This window comes from Arachis ipaensis, chromosome B4, assembly GCF_059453495.1.
Source record: "Arachis ipaensis isolate K30076 ecotype BB chromosome B4, ASM5945349v1, whole genome shotgun sequence".
Taxonomy (NCBI): domain Eukaryota; kingdom Viridiplantae; phylum Streptophyta; class Magnoliopsida; order Fabales; family Fabaceae; genus Arachis; species Arachis ipaensis.
The window spans coordinates 104,012,097-104,019,588 of record NC_142439.1 but is presented as its reverse complement, the minus strand read 5'-3'; the positions used below and the strand labels follow the sequence as shown (position 1 = coordinate 104,019,588).

The following is a 7,492-nucleotide window of genomic DNA, read 5'->3' as shown; positions in this document are numbered from 1 at the left end:
ACCAGGAATAGAAACAAAGAACCTATCTTTAATCCTGATCCTGAACCTGAAAAAACTCTAAGGAAGCGTTTGCAACAAGTTAAAGCACAACATTTTGGAAAAAACCACTCAAAAAATTTTGAACTAGAAGCAGAACACATGGCAGCCGAACCTAATCATAAAGGAAAGGCAAGAAAGGTTCTGGGTGACTTCACCATGCCTACCTCTAACTTCTATGGCACAAGTATCTCTATACCTTCCATTGGAACTAACAACTTTGAGCTTAAGCCTCAGTTAGTTCCTCTTCTGCAACAGAATTGCAAGTTCTATGGACTTCTACTGGAAGATCCACATCAGTTCCTAGCTGAATTCTTACAAATCTGTGACACTGTTAAGACCAATGGAGTGAATCCTGAAGTCTACAGACTTATGCTCTTTTCTTTTGCTGTTAGAGACAAAGCTAGGATATGGTTGGACTCTCAACCTAAAAAAAGTCTAGACTCTTGGGAGAAGCTGGTCAATGCTTTCTTGGCCAAATTCTTTCCTCCTCAAAGGATGAGCAAAATCAGAGTGGAAGTTCAAACCTTCAGACAAAAAGAAGGTGAATTCCTCTATGAAGCTTGGGAAAGATACAAGCAACTGATCAGGAGGTGTCCTCCTGACATGCTCTCAGAATGGTCTATCCTAGGTATCTTCTATGATGGTCTTTCTGAGATGTCCAAGATATCATTGGACAGCTCTGCAGGTGGATCACTCCACTAGAAGAAAACGCCTGCAGAAGCAAGAAAATTCATTGAGATGGTTGCAAACAACCAATTCATGTATACCACTAAGAGAAACCTTGTGAACAATGGGACCCCTCAAAAGAAAGGAGTTCTTGAAGTTGACACTCTGAATGCCATATTAGCTCAAAACAAAATCTTATCCTAGCAGGTCAATATGATCTCTCACCATTTGACTGGAATGCAAGCTGCAATTGGCAGCACTCAAGAAGCTTTTTCTGAAGTAGAAACTCAAGATCTTGACAAACCCACCATGGAGGAGGTGAATTACATGGGAGAGCCCTATGGAAACACCTACAATCCCTCATGGAGGAATCATCCTAACCTTTCATGGAAGGATCGACAGAAGCCTCAACAAGGTTTCAACACTAATCAAGGTGGAAGAACCCTGAATAGGTTCAACAACAGACCACCATTCCCATCTTCTCAGGAACATATGGAGACCCCTAAGCAGAGCCTTTTTGACTTAGTCACTATAGTCTCCAACCTCTCTAAGACCACTCATAATTTCATAACTGAAACAAGATCCTCCATTAGAAATTTGAAGATACAAGTTGGTCAACTGAGTAAGAGAATCCCTGAGACCCCTCCTGACACTCTTCCTAGTAACACTGAAGTGAACCCAAGAGAAGAGTGTAAGGCTATCACCACTGAGGACAAGGCCGAATCTGGAAAGATTGGGATGGCGTTGAACATCAGTGAGGAATACCTCACTAGGCGTTCAACGCCCGAAATGGCCAAGAGCCTGGCACTAAACGCCAGTGAGGAGGTCCTCATTGGGCGTTCAACGCCCCAGCTGGCACAGAAGCTGGCGTTGAACGCACTGGGCGTTCAACGCCCAAACTGGCAAAGAACCTGGCGTTGAACGCCAGGAAGGAGGTCTCTCATGGGCGTTCAACGCCCAACTTGGCAAGAGAACTGGCGTTGAACGCCAGCAATGATATACCTACTGAGTGTTCAATACCCACTCAAGAAATCCCTATCCAAGAATTGAAGAAAGCCAAGGCTCATATAGAGACCATAGAGGTTCCCTTGCATGCACTCCTGCAGTGCATAAGTGTTGCTGAGTACTCATCCTCTGATGAGGAGGAGGACACTAGGAAAGAGCAAGTTGCTCGGTACCTAGGAGCTCTCATGAAGCTGAATGCTAAGCTGTTTGGTACAAAACCTCCAATGCTTACCAAAGAACTAAATGCTTTAGTTTAGCAGAAGCTACATCAGAAGCTTCTGGATCCCGGATGTTTCCTAATTCCTCATGCCACTCTCTATAAAAGAGAAGTTGGGAATCTTTGAGGTACAAGTTGCAAATATCTCACTAGAGATGGCAGCCAAATTAATGAAGAAAGCATATAGTGTAACACCCTAATATTCAGATCCTTATGCTCGAGTCATAAGTCAATGATATTATGGTGGTACGACTCTTAGGTGGATTTTTAATACATAGTTTACAAGTATAATTGAAAGGAATATTAATTGAGAAGCCTGAAATTAAGTAAAATAAAATCACGAAGTCGTATTACTCACGTAACGACAACTAAAAGATAAAGCATGAAGTTAAAAAGTGACATACGATTGAAGACATAAAGGAGAATAAGAGAAAGACAGTATATAGATATATAACATAAGTAAATAGCCACTAGTCGCGGCCTGCGAAGTTTAGGCTGGCTAGGGTACAGTATGAAAGTAGTTGACAACAGTATTTCCTAATCTCTCCCAAAAGAAACATAACAGCCCCTATAGGCAAGTTCAAAAAAGTTCAATACATAATGTAAGCTTTTCAAAATAAAGGTAGAGAGATTCTAAGCAAAATATAAAATGGAGAATATAAAGATCTTCGCCATCTCTCAGATGAACCACAGCTCACTTATGAGCACCTGGACCTATATCTGAAAAACAAGAGATATATACGGAATGAGAACCCCCGACCCATGGGTTCCCAGTACGGTAAAAGTGCCAAATAAATACAATGCATAGTAATAAAAAATAACTAAGCATCCTAAACTTCCTTTCACCAAATATTCACCCTATGTTCTCACTAGTCCATACACAGGAAACTGTCATAAGGGGATGCTAAATCTAATTCATATCTTTCATGCTTCCCGGCTTTCTAACTCTCCAACAAATCAGAATCAGAATTATAAGCCAAACTATCACCAGTTATTTTGTCTCAGCAATTCTATAGCGTTACCTCTTAGCCTCACCTGGAGCAAGTGAAATCACTTCACTGCGTCTACCCAGGGAGCTTAAATTATCTCAATATCAACCTGGAACAATGAAATCACTTTACTGCGTCTACCCAGGGAACTTCAAATTAACTCATTCTCTACTTGGAGCAAGTGAAATCACTTTACTGCGTCTACTTAGGGAGCTCAATTACCTCACTCAATAATCATCATCATTATTCAATTACATCATCAACTCATCTCATCAAGAATAGCCCTCAGCGTCCACCGACACCAGCATGAGGGACCTCTCAGTTGTACAAACACAAGTAATACAGGCAAGTAATACACAATTAAAGTACAAGTAGAACAAGTAGCACATAATCAGGTAACATAGCATATATGATATAGCAATCCAAAATAAATAGGCAAACCCAAACAATTCAAACATATGCAAATGATGTATGCCTGTCCTATGGCTAATGATATCATCTGTCGGTTATATAGCCAACTCGACACGTCCTGGTAGCTAACCACAGACAGAAACACCCATCACGGAGTAAGTAGGTTTGAGCTACAACCCCCTTGCTACTACCCGCTCAACCTAGAGCCAGTGGAATAACCACTACTGTGGCTACTACCCAGGCGGGTGTTTAAAAGCTCAACCTGGAGCGAGTGGAATCACCACTACTACCGCTACTATCCAGGCGTCACAATCTCTGACCTGGAGCAAGTGGGACGAACCACAACCCTTGCTACTACCCGGGTATCTCAAGCATTCATTCATTTATTCCAAATCAATCATCATCATTATAAAATCTTAAACACTGACCTGGAGCAAGTGGGACGAACCACAACCTTTGCTACTACCCAGGTATCACAAATACACATTCATCCATAATTACTCTTTATTATTACCAATTCTCAAATAATGACTCAGAGCAAGTGGGATGAACCACGACCCTTGCTACTACCCAGGTATCTCAAATACAGATTCATCCATAATCACTCTTCGTTATTACCAATTCCCAAACAATGACCCGGAGCAAGTGAGATGAACCACAACCCTTGCTACTACCTAGGCATCTCAAATACGCATTCATCCATAATCACTCTTCATTATTACCAATTCTCAAACAATGACCCAGAGCAAGTGGGATAAACCACGACCCTTGCGTCAACCCGGAGAACCTCTATACTAACCAACCTGGAGCAAGTGGGGCGCAACCACAACCCTTGCATCTACCCAGGAGGTACATTCTCATATACCCAGGAGAAACCAAGGAAGGGATTCTAAGCTCCCACCATCTCGGTGGTGGACGATTTTACAATACCAGGAAGAACAGGGAAGGGGATCCTCACCTTCCTTCATTTGTCTAGGCTCGCACTTTCGAGAAAGAGAGCTCAAGATAAAATAATCATTCAAAGTCATATTTTCATTTCTAGCCATAAATCAATATTTATCATAGCCATCTGGCTCATAACGTAACCCATAACCAGCCAATAATCATTATCAAATACAGCCCTTCGCCTCATGGCATACACCACACTTCCATCATCACCCTCAGTAACTCATACAATCATCATTACTCATCATTCATCATTGATTCTCATTTTACTTCATCCACACGTTACCACATATCCTAGCTTCTTTCCATTAGTAGGCATACTATAAAGATTTAAGACTTAAAGGATGAGAATGGATGCTTAAAAGTCTGAAATTCAGCTTTAAAGACTCAAAATCAACTTTTGCTGAAAACAGAGTCACGCGTGCGCGTTGCCCACGCTCACGCGTGGATGGCTGAAAAGTAGAGTGATGTGTGAGCGTCGCCCATGCGCACGCGTGGGAGTCAGAAAAGCAGAGTTACATGTACGCGTGGCTACGGTTTGTTCCCCACGCACAAAATCAGCGCAATACCCGCACAACTCTCGGGAACTTTGGCTGGGCACTTGAATCAATACATTGACGCATACGCGTCGGCTAGGCGCACGCGTGAGAGGGTAAAAATCGTGAGTGACACGTGCGCGTTGGCCATGCGTGCGCGTCGGAGTACGTTTTACCAAAAATTTTACTAAGTTAAAAAGCTGCAGAATTACATTTTCAAACCCCAAACTTCCAACGCACATAACTTCTTCTACAAAATTCCTTTTTCAACCATTTCTGAACCGTTGGAAAGATCTTTGAATAAACTTTCATAAAAATCCATTTTCAAAGAATTCCAAACTCCGTGGACCAAGTTACAGACCGCCAAAGTTGGTCAAAAATAAGTTTTTTACCAAAACATAGAAATCACCAATTTTTCTAATTTCCACAAGCCAAATTCATTTTCACTCATCCAAATAACTACAACCCAACCACATTCACATAATTACACTCAATCAAACCAAACCTACCTCCTCTACACATATTCACGCAAAATTATCAAATTCCACACCTCAATTTCTCAAACCATATTATTCAATAACCAAACCAATTATTCACACATTCAATATTTAAAACCCATCCAATCTCTTATATCATCACACAATACACATATCAATTTACCTTCCTTACCTCTTTCCGGCCTCCAGCCCAATTTCAAGGCCTCCGACCCAAACTCACAATTTAAATGCATATTCCACAAACCAATATTAATTATTCAATTCATCAAATTCTCAACACACCAAATATACAGATTCACACAATTCTCAACTCAATCATCAATTCTCATTACATAACAACTATACATATTAGTATCAACCATTTGCACAATCCAAACTTAATCCTATGGGCATCTAGCCTAGGAATTCTCATTACACCACACGGTACTTAAATAAAACTTAAACCGTACCTCTTTTAACCAAAATAATTGAACTTCTTCTTGAGAGTCTCTACCAATCCTTAGCTCCAAGCCTCACCAAAGCACCTCAAGCAATATCAATCTTCCAATTGTGCACCAAAATCACCCAATACTCTAACATAATCAATTTTCACACTTATAATCAACCTAGGATTCATGAAATTGATAAATCACAAGGGTTTGAGTACTTCTTACCTCAGCTCATATGAAATAGGGATAGAACCTACTTAGAATCCATGTCAGAGTATCCCTAAACAACCAAAATCACAAGATTTTAACACTAACTACCCAAAAATACGTAATAGTGGGGAATTTCGAAAACTGGGCAGAGATGAATGAAATAATCACCACAAAACTTATATATAACTGTAGAGGATGAGAAGAGCAACGCGTGGCCACAAACGGCTCGTCAATCGGAGTTCCGGATCAAAATTTATGGTGATTTGAAGTTTGATGGAGATAGAGTTTTCTCTCTTCTTCCTCTCTTCCCCATTTCAGCGCCCCAAACCCTTTTCTTTAGGGTAAATGAGCTGAAATGCTCATAACTAATGTTTATATATGTTGGGTCTTGGGTCCATTGGACCCGGTTCACTTGGTTTAGTCCGTTGGCCCAATTTTGGGCCAAAACCTCTAAGATTAGAGTTTTAAATCGTATTTTAAATATTTCTATCTTCCCAAATTATAAATTCTTATTTCTTAAAATTTTTCACTTGTAATTAATTTTCTCAGTTACAGTACCGGACAGATCACAGCCAGTACTGCCGGTCAAATTTTCACTGCGCGTTTTTACGCAGAAAACTATGTTTTCCAACTCAGAAAAATCCACGGAGTCCAAATATCATATTTAAATTATCAAATTCTGATTGCTAAGTTTTCCAACTATATTCCCTCCTATTTAATTTATTATTTAATTAATTACGGTTTGACTGGGTTTTACATATGGCTTAGTAGAGGATGTCTTGGTGAAGGTTGAAAACCTTTACATCCCTGCAAACTTCATTATCTTAGACACTGGGGAAGATGAGGACGAATCCATCATCCTTGGAAGACCTTTCCTAGCCACTGCCAATGCTATCATTGATGTAGCTAAGGGAGAACTGATTTTGCAACTAGGGGAGGATCACATCTTGTTCAAGATGCCTCACACCAACTCTCCCTTTGAGAAAAGAGAGATAAATGTGCAACACTTAGTGTTCCAACCATCTCTTTCAGTCAAAGCTTTACTAAGCCCCCAAACATCAATTTTAAGTTTGGTGTTAGGCAGCCATTAACAAGCACTGAGAGCAAAGGTACTAAGAAGAAAGTACCTAAAGACTGAAGGGACAAAAAAGTCCCAACTAAAGGCCTCTCACCTGGCATGAGAGTTGTCTTCACCAAGAAGCCAGTCATACCACATACAATGAGTCGTGTCCTATCTCTAGAGCTTGTGGAGCTCATTCATGAGAAGACAGGTAGAAAGTTCACTATAAGGGACAAAATCTGAGCCCATATCCATCTCTGTAAGGAGCTAACCATCAAGCTAGTGACGTTAAAGGAGCGCTTGTTGGGAGGTAACCCAACCATAGTTATTATTTAAGTTTTTTCTTTTAATATTTTTTATAATTATTTTCTTTAGGATCATGATCATGTGAATTAGTCAGAACAGAGACAGAAAGGTTCAACAATAAAAATAGAACACCCTGGATGGAGTGTCTTGCTGGCATTGAACGCCAGCTAGGGAGCACTGGTT

General features: G+C 40.5%; 1 non-coding gene across 1 annotated transcript; it reads right to left on the bottom strand.

Moving 5' to 3' along the window:
- Positions 1-540: 540 nt before the first annotated feature.
- Positions 541-649, bottom strand: LOC148568636 (small nucleolar RNA R71). The gene has a single exon (XR_015881965.1). It is a non-coding gene; the product is annotated as a small nucleolar RNA R71 (small nucleolar RNA).
- Positions 650-7,492: the final 6,843 nt, after the last annotated feature.